General features: G+C 42.7%; 1 protein-coding gene across 1 annotated transcript in view; it reads left to right on the plus strand.

The window, feature by feature from the left end:
• Positions 1 to 9735: 9735 nt before the first annotated feature.
• Positions 9736 to 17500, plus strand: part of LOC147021091 (TBC1 domain family member 24-like) — a 67140-nt gene continuing 59375 nt past the window's right edge. Inside the window, exon 1 of the mRNA XM_085890839.1 lies at positions 9736 to 9856. The gene's annotated coding sequence lies outside the window, so the exon portion shown is untranslated. The remainder of the gene's footprint in view (positions 9857 to 17500) is intronic.

Raw genomic sequence — 17500 nt, forward strand, 5'->3', positions numbered from 1 at the left:
ACAACGACAACTACACCACCTAGAACAGGATCTCATCGAAAAAAAATAAATATTACCTCAACATTACCTTCACAATGACAACTACACCGCCTAGAACAGGATCTCATCGAAAAAAAATAAATATTACCTCAACATTACCTTCACAATGACAACTACACCGCCTAGAACAGGATCTCATCTAAAAAAAATAAATATTACCTCAACATTACCTTCACAATGACAACTACACTGCCGAGAACAGGATCTCATCTAAAAAAATTAATATTACCTCAACATTACCTTCACAACAACAACTACACCGCCAAGAACAGGATCTCATCTGAAAAAAAAATATTACCTCAACATTACCTTCACAACAACAACTACACCGCGAAGAACAGGATCTCATCTAAAAAATATAAATATTACCTCAACATTACCTTCACAACGACAACTACACCGCCTAGAACAGGATCTCATCTGAAAAAATAAATATTACCTCAACATTACCTTCACAACGACAACTACACCGCCTAGAACAGGATCTCATCTAAAAAAATTAATATTACCTCAACAATACCTTCACAACGACAACTACACTGCCGAGAACAGGATCTCATCTGAAAAAATAAATATTGCCTCAACATTACCTTCACAACAACAACTACACCGCCTAGAACAGGATCTCATCAAAAAATATAGATATTACCTCAACATCACCTTCACAACAACAACTACACCGCCTAGAACAGGATCTCATCAAAAAATATAGATATTACCTCAACATTACCTTCACAAGAACAACTACACCACCAAGAACAGGATCTCATCTGAAAAAAAAATTTCCTCAACATTACCTTTACAACGACAACTACACTGCCTTGAACAGGATCTCATCTAAAAAATATAAATATTACCTCAACATTACCTTCACAACGACAACTACACCGCCTAGAACAGGATCTCATCTGAAAAAATAAATATTACCTCAACATTACCTTCACAACGACAACTACACCGCCTAGAACAGGATCTCATCTAAAAAAAATAAATATTACCTCAACATTACCTTCACAACAACTACACCACCAAGAACAGGATCTCATCTAAAAAATATAAATATTACCTCAACATTACCTTCACAAGAACAACTACACCACCAAGAACAGGATCTCATCTAAAAAAGATAATATTACCTCAACATTACCTTCACAACGACAACTACACCGCCGAGAACAGGATGTCATCAAAAAAAATTAATATTACCTCAACATTACCTTCACAATGACAACTACACCGCCTAGAACAGGATCTCATCGAAAAAAAAATAATATATTACCTCAACATTACCTTCACAACGACACCTACACCGCTGAGAACAGGATCTCATCAAAAAAAAGAAATACTAGATTGAACGTAGAATTCTTCTGACATTCGCTTCTGACTTTACCTATAACTTGTTCACAACTGGATAAGCAATTTCCGGTTACTTCGGTCTGGATTCGGGATTAGCGATCAAATAACGTAAATCACGATTAAAAATTTTTTTTTGATGATGCGGGAGATATCGTTAGTAAAATTAGTGGAGGAAATATACACCATGTCTGATATTATTTGGGTATTTCATGTCTCCGACGATGCCTTTATCTCCCGGCATGCATCGTTCCCCATGACAAAAACCGGAAACAAAAAAAAACCCAGAAACAAAACAAAAACGGAAGCAAAAGGGTCATAGGCAACGACACGGATTCACAATTGCCAGGGGTATTGTGTTGTTTTTGTTGTTTCCTATTCTCTCATGTGCATGTGTTAAGTAATATTCACAAGATAGAAATGAAACCCAATCGTGTTTATACACCGCACAGCGTTTAAAAACAACCAGAAGCAAAAGGTCATAGCTAACGACATGGAATCCAAATAGCCAGGGGTATAGTGTTGTTGTTGTTGTTGTTTCCTATTCTCTCACGTGCACGCGTTAAGTAATATTCACAAGTTAGAAATAAAACCCAATCGTGTTTATACACCGCACAGCGTTTAAAAACAACCGGAAGCAAAAGGTCATAGCTAACGACATGGAATCCAAATAGCCAGGGGTATGGTGTTGTTGTTGTTGTTGTTTCCTATTCTCTCACGTGCACGCGTTAAGTAATATTCACAAGTTAGAAATAAAACCCAATCGTGTTTATACACCGCACAGCGTTTAAAAACAACCGGAAGCAAAAGGTCATAGCTAATGACATGGAATCCAAATAGCCAGGGGTATTGTGTTGTTGTTGTTGTTGTTGTTGTTTTTGTTGTTTTTGTTGTTTTTGTTGTTTTTGTTGTTGTTGCTGTTGTTGTTTCCTATTCTTTCACGTGCATGCGTTAAGTATGAAGCTCACTGTGTTCGCTATAAAATTGGCTACCGTCATTGGAAAAGAATTTGGTGACGTACATTGTGCAAGGAAACTTCGATCGGGTGACCTTCTGATCCAGTGCAAATCGGTGGCCCAGTGGAAAAAGATTCTGAGTCTCTCATTTTGGGGATAGTTGAATATCTGCTCACATTCCCAGGTCTTTAAGGGAATGCCGGGGAGTAATTTATGGGATTGACCTGGACATTGATATGGAGGTTATCAAGAGGCATTTGGCTGACATGGGAGTAGGTGATGCTCATCGTCTTTCGTCGGTGAGGGATGGTGTGAAGGTCGATACCACATGTGTGGTGTCGTCCTTCTCCATCCCGGTCCTCCCCCCTAAAGTGTTCCTGGGCTACCAAGCCTTTCCTGTTCGGGAGTATATCCCTCCCGCCTTAAGATGCTACAAATGCCAAAGATTCGGTCATACTGCAACATCCTGTCGGGGTAAACGGCGTTGCAGCAAGTGTAATGGAGATCACGAGTATGAGAGTTGTACGTGCGTTACGATGTGCTGTGCCAATTGCGGTGGGGAGCACAGTGCAGCCGACAGAGGTTGTTTAGAATTTCAAAGAGCGGCCCAGATTCAGGAAGTAAAAACCACTGGGAAGTTATCGTATGCGGAGGCGGTGCTCAAGGTCCCCAAAGTTGTGTTGCCAGTCAAAGAAACGAATAGGATTACTAAAACTCCAGCTCCGGTTAAGATACAAACAGTTTCGGTTGGTTGCCAGACGGAGACAATAGATCAGGATTTCCAAACTGAGGATTCAAGTGCCATGGTGGTTTTGAACATTTCGAAATTGGGGTTCATTGGATTTATTACTGAGGTCGTAAATTGCACAGCTGTTGTACAAAGGAGATCGGAGAAGATTAGCATTATTGATTCAGCAGCCTGCAAACATCTGGGTTGGGATGGTATTTCCACCAAGGATATTAATAAGATATTTAACAAGACGGGCAATAAAAAAGAGAGAGAAACCAGTCCTGATGCCAAACAGTCTCAGGACCCAATGTAATTTATGTTAATAATCCAATGGAATGCTAAAAGTCTCGTGGCGCACAGGTCCGAATTTAAAAAATACGTCTCTGAGTTGTTAACTAAACCGGATATTATTTGTTTTCAAGAAACATGGCTCAAGGAGCATAATCAATTTCATATGCCGGGGTATACCCTTATTGGTAGGGATAGAGCTCGAGGTAAAGGGGGTGGGTGTGGCATTATGGTGAAATTTGGTCTTCCCTTCATGGAAACGGAAGACATTACGGAGCTGGAGTGTATTCCTATCAAGGTCCATGGCTCAAGGGGGAGGATTACAATTATAAACTCCTATAATCCTTGCCAACCATTGATGCACAAGAGTCTTCAGGAGGTTTTTAGAAGGTGTGAGGGGGTGGTACTTGTCTGTGGCAATTTCAACAGTCATAATATTCTCTGGGGCTCCAAAGACACTGATAGGAACGGCGATATTATTGAGGATTTGATCGATGAATTTGATATGGTGATATTAAATGACGGACAGGGAACATGTATAAATCCATCCACAGGGAAGATTTCCCCTCTGGATCTCACTCTTATTTCTTCAATAGAAGCTGCGAGATGCGATTGGGAAGTCCATGATGACAACCTAGGGAGTAATCACTTTCTTTTGATCACTAATCTCCAATGTGAAAGTGGTTCTGTGGACTCACTCGGTCCAGATTCTTTTGAACTTTTCTAAGGCGAATTGGGGTCAGTTTTCAGATCGATGTATCAGGGAAGTGAAGGAAGAGATTAGTGTTCACAACATAGATAGCATCAATAAGAATATTGTTCAAATTATGTATAACATTGCTTGGGAAACAATCCCAACCTCAATTCCTTCAGTGGGTAGGAAAATTAAGGTCCCCTGGTGGAATGAGGATTGCAAATTGGCAATCCAGGGAAGATGGGCGGCTCTAAAGAGACTTAGGAAAACCCTCAGGTTGGAGGACGGTATAGGGTATAAGAGGAAAAGGGCGATAGCCCAAAGAACTATAAAATGGGCCAAGTCCGCCTCTTGGAAATCATTTTGTTCATCAGTTAATCCGGATACCCCTCTCAAAACTATATGGGGAAGAGTCAAAAGTATACAGGGAGTTAAGTCGGGAGGGAGATCTTTTCCAGTGATTATTTCCCAGAACATAGCCCTGTGTTGTATTGCAGACAAGGCAGAAGCCGTGGGCCAATTCTTTTCTAGTAGTGAGAATATCATAAAGGATGACGTTTTAGAGGCTCGTTTTCCCCAAGTTGTAAGTCAAACCAGGGTGATCACCAATACAGTTCTGCCTTCAAACCCTTCACTCAATCTTGACTTCACTATTTGGGAACTGAAGCAGGTGATTCGTTCGGCTAAGAATAGCGCCCCAGGCCCGGATCAGTTATCATTCCTTATGTTCATGCACTTGGATGATCGGGTGTTGAGAGTGTTCCTGATTTTCTTCAATAGGATTTGGGCTTTAGGGAAGCTTCCCGGCGATTGGAAACACGCTATTGCAATTCCTATCCTGAAAGAGGGGAAAGATGGCACTGTCCCATCTTCATATCGCCCGATCTCCCTTATCTCAGTTGTTTGCAAATTAATGGAGAAAATGGTGAACAACCAATTGGTTTTCTTCTTGGAAAAGAACAACCTATTGTATAAAGGCTAGAGCGGTTTTCGAAAGGGACAGTCCGTTATGGATCACATTTCCGCACTGGCAAATGATGTAAGGAAATCCCTAGGTAATCAGGAGTCTCTTCTGGGACTGTTCCTCGATATCCAAAAGGCATACGATTCAGTCTGGGAAAAATGGCCTCCTTTATAAATTGAGTAATCTCGGGGTCAATGGCAGAATGCACGATTGGATTGGTGACTTTTTATCGAATAGAACATTTCAGGTGAGGGTTGGCCTGAGCCTCACCTCTTCGTTTCATTCTGAAAAGGGCATTCCCCAGGGAAGCGGCTTAAGCCCAACACTCTTTAGTATTATGATAAATGATGTTGCCTCCATCCGCAAGCTCCACAGCAAGTTATTACCGTTTGCTGATGACATTGCTATGTGGATCCGGTGTAAAAATCTTGCTATTTCGAGTAAAAAAACTCCAGGGCGATATCCGGCTCGTGGAGAAATGGGCCGAAGACTGGGGTTTTAAACTATCAGCTGATAAGTCCAAGTTTATCATATTTTCCCGTAAGAAGAGAACGGATGAAATTGCAATGGTAATTAATGGCACTTGCATCCATCCATCTCGAGTGGTGTCTTTCCTAGGAGTCACTTTTGATAAGGGACTCACCTGGACTCCGCATGTGAAGGAGCTGACAGGTAAATGTGCGAAAGATATAAATTTATTATGTTGTCTCTCTGGAACAGAGTGGGGAGCACATCGTGACAGTCTTCTCATGATATACAAAGCTAAAATTCGTTCCCACCTGGATTACGGATGCCTGGCTTTCAGTGATATGGCCAAGTGCAACCGTAAAAAACTTGAGACTGTCCAGTCAAAAGCCCTTCGTGTATGTTTAGGTGCTTTTATGAGCACTCCAGTGTCTGCCCTTCTGGTGGAAATAGGTGAGATGCCCTTGTCCCTTCGCTGGGAGTTGATGAGAATGAAATATTGGGCTAGATCCACTTCTTCTGGGGACAGCCATCCTGGTAAATCCTTATTTGAAAATTGTTGGGAATACCTGAAGTTAGACAACAACTCCGCTTCCTTGCCTCTTGGCCTGGCCTGTGTCAAGTTCGTCAAGGAAATGAAGCTGGACTCCCTTCCAGTCAGCCCCCAACATAAAGTTCCCATTTTGCCCCCCTGGACTCTCGAACCCCTTCGTCTCCGCATGGATCTCTGGGGAAAATTGGATTCAGTTAATCCTGTGGTAAAGCGCAACCTGGCTATCGAGTTTATAAATACAAGTTGGAATCAATCTTTGCATATACAGTAGACTAGGCGTAAGTCGTCACCATCGGGACCGAGAAAAAAGTGACGACTTAGAAATGTGACGACTTACGCGTATGCGAACATTCATGATGACTGTGGGGTGAAGGATGAAGTCGCGCATGGCCTGGACACATATGTGTGAGAGCCGGCTATTGCACCAAAAGGAAAACACAATCCTCGGGGCATAGGTGGGGGTGAGTTGGTGAGTTGGAACGTGATCAAGCAAAGATAGAATTCATGAATCAGTTTATCAAAAGTAAAGATAATGAACAACTCTGTAAGACAACTCATATACCATCGGTGATGGTATCGTGCCAAATTACATGACACACAGTCATCGTGGTGATGATTACCACTCAATGCCTATGTGTAAGTGAGTGCGGTAATGTACAAAACAAGCCAATATAAAACCATGATCGGACTTCAACACGAAGCTCGATCGATCCTTTACTTCTTCGCGAAGTAATCCGTTATGTTTGACTGCCTCAAACTCTTGGGCATCTGGTGCATGAGAAAGGATTCAAACCGGTCATTGTATTCCATGATGTTGCCTGGGCAATCCTCCACCGAAAGACAGTATCGGCCGAATCGGCCGAAACCGAATATTTGGCTGAGCTGACATTTGCCGAAACCAGATGATGAGCGCGTCATCGACATCTTCAAAGGACACACATTTCACGCATTTCACACTTCCCACCGGCCTCACGATCTTCTCCACTTGTCCAAATATCTTGCCCTTATTCTTCAAGATATTGTTCAATGTCTGCCGTTTGATGTCCAACTTCTCAGCTATGTCTGTTTTCTTCATCAGTGGATTTGCCTCGCAAAACTGGATAATGTCGTATTTTTCTTGGTAGGTTTTAGTTGTAAGCTTACGCTTAGTCGCCATTGGCCTGCCTGCAGTGCGATCAACGTGTGTACCCAGTTATAAATAGCCTATCACTGGCGGTGTACACCAATGAGCGAGCATCACGATTCCATGAAATCGGGCTTCTCACGAGGCAGCAGTTCCGTGTGATGAGTTAGGAGTGGTAATTTACTTGAGTTTCCATTACGTGGGAATGGACAACATCTGACGACTTGGACGAAGTGACGACTTAGAGATGACGACTTACAGAGGGATGACCCTTTATTCAAAGGGATTTAACATGAGATAAATTCGGGACTTTTTGACGCTGCCGACTTAGGCGAATTGACGAGTTACACGCTGCCGACTTACACCTAGTCTACTGTATATGCGGATGGGTCCAAAGAACCCTCTCTTGGAAGGACAGCGGCGGCTATATGTATCCCGGATGTCCGTGTGGTCAGGGCTTTTCGGTTAACCGATCATCTTTCAGTTTTCTCGACTGAACTATTTACAATCGTCCTAGCTACGGAATGGATAATCGAGTTCAATCCTCTTCGTGCAGTTATCCTCTCGGACTCACTTTCGGCATTAAACGCGCTGGAATCCTTTCAGGGTGGCTGCAGGTATGACTTGGTTCTAGAAGCTTGGCATTTGAACAACATCATGAACTGGAGGGGTCTGGTGGTGGATTTGTGCTGGATCCCCGCACATGTGGGCATTGGGGGGAATGAAGCCGTTGACCTTGCGGCAAAACATGCCCTCAGAATGGACAATGTCACCCAAATCCCCTTGGGACCTTCAGAAATCATTAGTCTGGTCAAGGACCGCATTGAGGGAAAATGGAAATGTCAGTGGGACTCCTGCACAAAGGGGAGATTTTTTTCACAAGGTGTAGTCGGGGGTGGTTCCACTTGTTAATCTCACCAGGCTCTCCCGGAGGGACTAGGTCGTGCTTTGTAGAATAAGACTCAGGCACTGTCGCTTAAATGCATACCTCCATAGAATTGGATGTCACCCAACGGGGTTCTGTGATGTGTGCAGAAAACCTGAAGACCTAAATCACGTATTTCTAAATTGCCCTCTCTATGGGGAATCGAGGCAGCATCTTGTATGGCGTATAAGTTATGGGGATAAGGGTGTTGGACCTGCAGGTGATGCTGCGGCGGATGAACTGGAAGCACCCTCAACTCTGTAAGGCGGTATTAAAATTCCTGAAGGAATCTGGGAGACCCATTTAAAATGTATCTGCCTTTGAAGGGCTATGGCTGTAGGCGAGTTTGATCAGATTCTGGTGCGTGGCATGGATAGAGCCTCCTGGCTCTGACAGCACCATTAAACCCTTAACAAAAAAAAGAAAAAAAAGAATCAACAACAGCATAGTTCAAGGCCAAGGTCGAGGCATACTTGGACAAAAAATGGGTGTGGGGAGGAATGAGTTGGGGAGAAGGCATGGGGCAGACAAGATGGATACAGAAGGAAACTCTCAGGAGGGAAAACTGGAAATTTGGAAGGAGGCCAAGGGATTGGGGTGGGGTTGGGAGGGGGAGTTAAGGAGAGTCGAAAAGATCATAGTTTTGGATTGGGGACAATCCGAGGTGGTGGTGAACAGTACTCTTGAAAACCTGGAAGGAAGAATGAGATTGAAGAGAATTTGAAAGTTAGTTCCACAGGCAGGAGAAAAGAGGAACGAATGAGTGGAGATGAGCAGTGATCCTGGATTTAGGATTAGGTAGTTTAACCAGAAAGGGGTTAATGGTGGACCATGTGAGCCTTGCAGAAAGCTGGGTGGGTGAGTACAAAGCACGGAAAGAGCAGAGGGTGCAAGACCAGAGAGGAGGCGGTAGAAGACAGAGAGACCACCGACCTGTCTGTGATAGGGTAGTAATAGACCCCAAGACTCAGCCTTATCGCGGGAGATTCCAATAATCTTGTAGGCCTTGGGCTCGGTTGCATAAAGCATTCTCATGGGAATCATTTGAGGATTTACTTAAATATTTCCTCAAGTTTCCCCTTAAGGACATCCTTAATTTGAGGATTGTTGTATATTTGAATATTCTTTAAGTTTTTCCTTAAACTTAAGGGAGCACCTCTCCCCCTCCCTCTCTCAACCTTTGAGTTTCCAAATGGTGGCCTTCAGAGAAAATGGTCACGAAGAGTTCGATTATCTCCACTAAAGACATGGCGAACGCGTTTTCCGAGACAACCTCAACCCGATTGACATCTGATACAACCCTGATCTAAAACACTTGCCAAGGAATAGCTATAATTATACTAAGGATCTTTGATCCCCCAGGAGTCATTTCCACAGCAACGTTTTAAAATAATTTGTACACTCCATCGAACTGACAATCCCACAGGATTTAACACGTGATATCTGGGCCGATGTGAAGGTGTGTGCTCGTGCAGGTACTACAGGTACAGCTGAATAAGTTGTTAATCTGAGCTGCTAATATCGTGGTACTTTCATGGTGTGAAAATTCATTACTTCGTGTTCAGGTCATTTAGATACCAATTCAATTTACACCGACGGTGACCCCAGGAATAAAGTTTGACTGCATACGTAATAAATAGATTAAACGCTTCGTGTTATTAGGTCCAGAACTCGTCAATCCCACGTTGGAGAGAGTCGTGTGGGACCTCAGACTCGGGAGAGTCCCGGTTTACCTTGTGGACCCAGCTGGTCTTACCCAAATCAAGGTATTCTTTACATTTATGCACTATTTATAGTTATAGTGTTGTAATTAAACATAAAAGTACTTCAACAACACACAATTTACAACTATACAATGCATTGTCTCTCTTGTGCTTGAGAAAAGCCTCCACTCGTGTTTCTGTCTTTTCCTGAAGCCAGTTTGTAGATTGCTTCCTGCCATCGAGCTTTCCGACACCTCTTCCTATCCCGAATACGATTGGTTGTCTAGCATAACAACGACTCCAAAAGGATTTCCTCAACGTTAAGGAAATCCTGATGTAATGTGCGCAATGGACAGGGACGAAGGCTCTGAAGTAGGAACAACAGGTTTAATTCGGACACGGGCACAACACAACACAGCACAGCATCGGAACATGGGCGGGTCACATGACTCTGCTGAACCATGCCCCGGTGCACCATATGTATGCATTATCATAAACTACTGATACATCTCATCTCCCCCCCCTTCCCCCTTTTTTTTGACAAAACAACACGCTCAGGAGGTTTCCAGACACGAGCTGATCTTCTTGGGGCTAATGGAGGGCTGTCCTTGCTTGCGACTGCTGTGGGCTTCTCAATAAGGGGAACAGGGTCGGGAAGGAGTTCAGGTATGCTGATGGGTGAAAAGCTTTCACGAGGAAACACCTGAGGTTCAAACACAGACGGTGTTAACACAGGAGTGGGTGCCTAAGGCACTTGAGTGGTTCAATGTTTCGCTCCCCTTGATGTAGCCTGAGTTGATCAACATGTTTACGCATGAATCTACCATCACACAACTTCACAAGAAACATCATTTCACCAATGTTATCGATAACGATTCCAGATAACCACTTGGTTCCACATCCGAAGTTCAACACGTGTACAGGATCATTGATCTGGAAGTTTCCGGACACAGACGTTTGGTTGTGATTACATTTCTGTTGATACTTGTTATTCTCAACCTCGACCGTTACGTCCGGGTGCACTCGTGATAACCGTGTTGTTAATTCACGACCCATCAGAATGTTGGCAGGTGAGCGACCGGTGGGTTTGATGTGGTCTGGTGCGGTAGTTGAGCAACACACGAGCTAGATGAGATTGAATGGAGCCTTCCTTGACGCGGTTTAGACCATTCTGATGATCTGAACAGTACATTCGGCTTGACCATTACTGGCAGGTTTGTAGCGGGCAGATGTGAAGTGCTTAATGCCATTAATTTTACTTTATATATGAATTTTAATCCGCATTAATTTTACTTTTTTATTAAACTGGTATGCATGAGTTTTTGCACTTTCGATGAAATGTGATGTTGGCTGATTTCCAAGCAGATGGAAGATGTCCTTGGGTAAATCATCGGGTGAAAAGGGCCGAGAGAGGAAATGCAAGAGCAGCAGAGAGTGGGTTTTTAGGACATGTGATCTAATGCCGTCCGGTCCAGTTGCAGAGTCAGAGTCAAGGGTTGAAAGAACATTCTCTACCTTCTCAGGCAGTTGCGTACGACAGGGAAGGATGTGTACCGAGAGTGAGGGGTTGGGGGACACAAGATTTGGAAGCAAACACAGAACTGAGGCATTCCACCTTCTCACGAATGTGGTAGGTTGTGGTGCCATAAGATGGAAGGGAGGGAAAGGAAGCATACTCCAGAGACAGACTTAAAAAGGTGCCACCAGGTTTTAGAGAAGGGAGACAAGTTTGAAAGTTCATTGTTCAGGTTGGACAGATGTTGTTTTCTGGCTCTCCTGAGAGTGGGAACACACTAACTTGTTGTGGACTTTTTAGAATGCACTGAGATTGTCTTCTGTAAGTTTCGCCTTCCAGGAAGAAAAGGGAAGTTGTTTCAGAGCAACTGCCTCACCACAGGACTCGGTGTACCATTGGTGGGAAGTATGGAAGGATAATTGAGGTTTATATGGGGTGAATCTGTGAGAGAGAGAGAGAGAAAGAGAGAAAGAGAGAAAGAGAGAAAGAGAGAGAGAGAAAGAAAGAAAGAGAGAAAGAGAGAGAGAGAAAGAAAGAAAAAGAAAAAGAGAAAGAAGAAAGAGAAAGAGAAAGAGAAAGAGAAAGAGAAAGAAAGAGAAAGAGAAGAAGAAATAGAAAGAGAAAAAGAGAAAAAAAGAGAAAGAGAGAGAAAGAAGAAAGAGAAGAAAGAGAGAAAGAGAAAGAGAGAAAGAGAAAGAGAAAAGAGAAAAAGAGAAAAAAGAGAAAGAGAGAAAGAAAGAGAGAAAGAAGAGAGAAAGAGAAAGAGAGAAAGAGAAAAAGAGAGAAAGAAAGAAGAAGGAAAAAGAAGAAGAAGAAGAGAAGGAAGAAGAAGAAGGAAGAAGAAGGAAAAGAAGAAGAAGAAGAAGAAGAGAAGAAGAAGAGAAGAAGAGAAGAGAAGAGAAGAAGAAGAGAAAAGGAGAAGAAGAAGAGAAGAGAAGAAGAAGAGAAGAAGAGAAAGAGAAAGAGAAAAAGAGAAAAAAAAGAAGAGAGAAAGAAGAGAAGAAGAAGAAGAGAGAAGAAGAGAAGAAAGAGAGAAAGAAAGAAGAGAGAGAGAGAAAGAGAAGAAAAAGAAAAAGAGAAGAGAGAAAGAAGAAAGAGAAAGAGAGAAGAAGAGAAGAGAAGAGAGAAAGAGAAGAGAAGAAGAGAGAAAAGAGAAAAAAGAGAAAAAGAAGAGAGAAGAAAGAGAGAAAGAGAAGAGAAAGAAGAAGAAGAAAGAGAAGAAGAAGAGAGAGAAAGAAGAAGAGAAAAGAAAAGAGAGAAAAAGGAAAGAAGAAAAAAGAAAAAGAGAAAAGAAAGAAAAGAAGAAAAGAGAAAAAGAAAGAAAGAAGAAGAAGAAAGAAAGAAGAAGAAGAAAGAAGAAAAGAAAAAAGAAAAAAGAAAGAAGAAGAGAGAAAAGAGAAAGAGAGAAAGAGAAAAGAGAGAGAAAGAGAAGAAGAGAGAGAAAGTACTGAAAGAGAAGGAGAGAGAGAAGAAGAGAAGAAGAAGAAGAGAAAGAAAGAAGAGAAGAGAAGAGAAAGAAAGAAGAAGAGAGAAGAAAAAGAGAAAAGAAAGGAGAGAAGAGAGAGAAAGAAAAGAGAGAGAAGAGAAAGAGAAAGAGAAAGAAAGAGAGAAAGAGAAAGAAGAGAAAGAGAAAGAAGAGAGAAAGAGAAAGAGAGAAAGAAAGAGAAAAGAGAAGAGAAAGAGAAAAGAGAAAAAAGAGAAAGAGAGAGAGAAAAGAAGAGAGAAAGAGAAGAGAAAGAAGAAAGAGAGAAAGAAAGAAGAAAGAAAAAGAGAAAGAGAGAAAGAGAAAGAGAGAAAGAGAAAGAAAGAAAAAGAAAGAGAAAGAGAGAAAGAGAAAGAGAGAAAGAGAAAGAGAAAGAGAGAAAGAGAAAAAGAGAAAGAGAAAGAGAAAGAGAACTGTTGTTCCCAGTGGAACAATTCCCAGGCTAACTTATCATCAGGAGCAGTAGATGTGGGAGACCAGTCCTGAAGAGAGATGGCTGCTTGCAGTCCCTGCCAATCTGCTTGAGTGAACTGCCAGACTCACTTGCGTTGACGCATATATCTGAGAATCGTCAGAGAGATGTTGACTTTCACAAGCACGTGATCACATGAACCATTTGGAGCAGAGGAAGAGCAAGAGGCATTTGAAGTGAAGTTCTTCATCACCTTCAGCCAGCATTTAAAGAGCACATGGCCTTGATTATCCAATTTGGTTTCTGGATCCTGGGAGTGAAGGTTGTGGTATGATCCCATCCGCTGAGCTTTCGATCATGAGTGCTGAGGTTCCTGAAGGGTTCTCATTGTTGAGATCTTAGACATGCCCAGGTAGGTATACAATATTAGTGGTTAGTGGAATCGTGAATATGGCAAAAACGCTACCTTGAGAAATTCCAGCTCATTCTGTGCATGTTTCGGAGACCTTAACACGACGATAGATCCTCCTTGATAATTAAGGTGTCGATTTGGGCAAATGTTTGCCAGCTGGTTACCTGAACCAGCCGTCCTGAACTGCGGTCATAATCAAAGGTCTAACATCCACACTCAAAGTCAGCCGCCCCTTTGGCTACAACAGAAAATGAGGGTGCACCTGATCGTCAGACACGAGTATACGAGCACCACCACGTGTTCCTGAATTTATATGCTGACACCTTACTTGCATAAATATTTAATTATGACGCCGATCGATGATCAATTTTAATATAACCCATCATGGGATGACATGGAAAAGCTTTGGATTATCCTCAAGAACCACCACCTACAAACCACCAACAATTCTGAAAGTTACAAGGCTTTCATGCACAGCTTGATGGACTACTGCTCTCCTCTCTGAGGTGGCTCCCCTGCCTCACATCTTGCTCAGCTTGACACTGTTGAAACAAAGGCCTTTCTTTGTAAACAGAATCGAGGCTTGTGGAAGAGCGAGAACACTGAACGGATCAGGACGCAACAGAACAAAAGGAACAATAGAGAGGGAGGGGAGAACGTGGGTAGGGGAGGAGGAATATGGATACAGAAGCAAATTCTCAGGAAGGAAAAACTTGAAATTTGGAAGGAGGTGGGCTGAGGAATGAGGGTGGGGGGGGGAGGGAATTAATGGGGGAAGAAAAGATGGTCTTGGATGGGAGATGATCTGAGATGGTGGTGAACAGCTGTCTTGAAAACCTGCCGGGAGAATGCGGTTGAAGTGAGTGTGGTCCCACAGGTGGGAAAAAGTGGAACGAATGAATGGAGGTGAGCGGTGATCCTGGGTTTTGTGAGTTTCACAAGAATGAGGTTGATGATGGACTGTGTGTGCCCTGCAGAAACCTGGGGAAGACAAAGTACGTAAAGAGCTGAGGGTGCAAGACCAGAAAGGAGGTGATAGAAGACAGAGAGATGCCCGACCGGTCTGTGATTGCCTTATAGACTCGGCTTCATCGCAGGAGATTCCAATGATCTTGAAGGCCTTCGTTTCCATGGTGTCAAGTTTAGCAAGATGTGAGGCACAGGCGCCAGCCCAGAGAGGAGAGCAGCAGTCCACGAAGCTGCGGATTAACCTATTGTAGGTGGATAGGAGTTCAGGTGTGCCAAGGAAGGACTCTGTACGATGCAGGATGCACAGTCGGTGACTGGCTTTGTAGGCCAATTTAGAAATGTGGTTTGCCCAAATGAAGATCATGGCTGATCGTGAGACCCATGAGTTTGAGTGACTGAACTTCCTCAAGAGGATTGTTAAGAAAGTAGATAGGAGAGTTTGCGATGCGGTCCTTTTTATGCGAGTGAGTGTGAGATTTGTCAAGAATCTCCCTCAAGATCATTGGAATCTCCCGCGATGAACCTGAGTCTATGGGGCAATCTCTTGCCTATTACAGACAGGTCGGGGGTTGCTCTGTCTTCTATAGTCTCCTTTCTGGTCTTGCACCTTCTGTTCTTTCCATGCTTCATCTTCCCCAGGTTTCTACAGGGCTCACACGGTCCACAATCAACCCCCTTCTGGTGAAAAGACCGAAATCCAGGATCACTGCTCACCTCCACTCATCCTTTCCTGTTTTCTCCCGCCTGTGGAATTAACTTGCAGATCCTCTTCAATCTCATTCTTCCCTTGAGTTCTTCAAGAGAGCTGTTCACCACCAAATTCAGATCATCCCCCATCCAAAACAGTGATCTTTTCTACCCCCGTTAAACCACCCCCTCAATCCCCTTAAATTTCCAGTTTTTCCTTCCTGAGAGTTTGCTTCTGTATCCCTCCTATCCACTCCTTGCGTTTCCCCTTACCCTCATTCTTACCCACATCCCTTGATTGTCTGTCACAGTCTATTTTGTCCCTCGTCCCTGCTGTTGGTGTTTTGATTTCCCTTCTCTTTCTGATGTTATTACCTCCACCACCGAAGGTGAAGGAGGTTATGTTTTCACTCCTTTCTGTTTGTTTGTTACTTGCAAAATCGAAGATTTTTCAAGTATATTGGTCAGTCGATTTTGTTGTTCTGTCTGTCTGTCTGTCTGTCTGTCTGTCTGTCTGTCTGTTTATCGCCTACAGGTCACAATTCTAAACCGATCGTCTTGAAACTTTACCCAGTTATAGAGGTAGTCTCAACTGAGAAGCCTTTTGATTTTGAGGTCAAAGGTCATCTTGAGGTCAAATTTCTGAAATTGTCATTTTTCATCCGATTGACTTGAAATTTGTACAAGATTTGCATATTTTGTCACTGAATTGGAAACCAACTATTTTTTGAGGTCAAAAGGTCAACCCAAGGTCAAACTTCTAAAATCATTAATTTTCATAGTCCATCACTGAATTGGGAAAGCAACTATTTTTGAGGTCAAAGGTCAACTCAAGGTCAAACCTCTAAAATCATCAAATTTCATCTGAAAAATCATCAGTGTTCATCTGATTAACCTGAAAATTATGCAGCAATTGCATACAACATTGCAGAATTTGGAAAGCAGCTATTTTTGAGATCAAAAGGTCAAAGGTCAACTCAAGATCAAACTTCGAAAATCATCAATTTCAATATGAAAAATAATCAATTTTCATCTGATTGACCTGAACTTTGATTACGATTGTGAATTTTAATCTTAATGAAATGGACAATTCGATGTCTCCATGGCAGCCTTTGGAGAGGTGGGGGGAGTGCCGGGGGGGGGGGAGGTGGATCCTGCAAGTATCGTACTCTGCACAACGTCTTTTTCTTGTTAATTGCCGGAATCCTTCGGATTTCGGCAATTATGTTGGTCAGTTATGTGTGTCACTCTGTGTGTCTGTCTGTCTGTCGTCTGTTTGTTTGTGTTTGTTTACCCTGCAGCAGCCACACCGTTTCAGCTATCATGACCAAACTGGGTACAGACGTCGGCCATGGTCCAACTTAGACACTTGTCGTTTTTGGTGAATCTAGGTCAAAGGTCAAGGTCAAGGTCACCGAAAAACCGAAATTCTTATTTTCGCAATAACGTCCGCTAAAATGGTCGTATCGACTTCAAACCAAATCCAAAATGTGCATCTTCCAATTCTGCATCCAACCATTTGTCTCATTGGGGTGTCACACCAACACCCTTCTTAGCGGTCAGAGGTCGAATGTTAGAGGGGTCGGGTCAAAACTTTCAAATTGCAATAAAAACGCCATTTCGATCCCGATTGACTTCCAAGTTATGATCATGACCAAACTAAGTGCTATAACTCATTAAACAGTAGAACTATCGACTTATAAGAACCAAATTGATTTCCAGGTTTTTGTTTTTTTATAGATCATGGAGATATGACAAAGTTATTCCGGCAATTCCTTGCTCAACGAGCAATTTCATTAGTTTGTTTGTGAACAAAATATCTCAAAAAGTTGTGGACAGGTCCGGATGATATTTTGTGCTCAGGTTCGGTGTGTGACAGGGACGAACTGTTTAGATTTTGGTGAAGATCCGGATCCGGATCCTACTACTAGAATTTTAAAAGCGATTCTTCACCATTGAGAGATCGGGCAAAAAACGATATATTGCATGATATCTCAAAAAGTTGTGGACGGATTCAGACGAAACTTGGTGGACACGTTGGGTGTGTGACAACGACGAATTGTCTCGATTTTGGTGAAGATCCGAATGCGGATCTGGATAAGACAATTATTTAATTTCGATGTGATTCTTCACCATAGAGAGATCGGGCCAAAAACGATATAGTACTGTATAGAATGATATTTCAAAAAAGTATTGGGCCCTATATGTTCTCATGGATCAGGTATTAC

The sequence above is a fragment of the Eptatretus burgeri genome, chromosome 8, assembly GCF_056783735.1.
Source record: "Eptatretus burgeri isolate ZD-2024b chromosome 8, Ebu_testis_v1, whole genome shotgun sequence".
NCBI classification, from domain to species: Eukaryota; Metazoa; Chordata; class Myxini; order Myxiniformes; family Myxinidae; genus Eptatretus; species Eptatretus burgeri.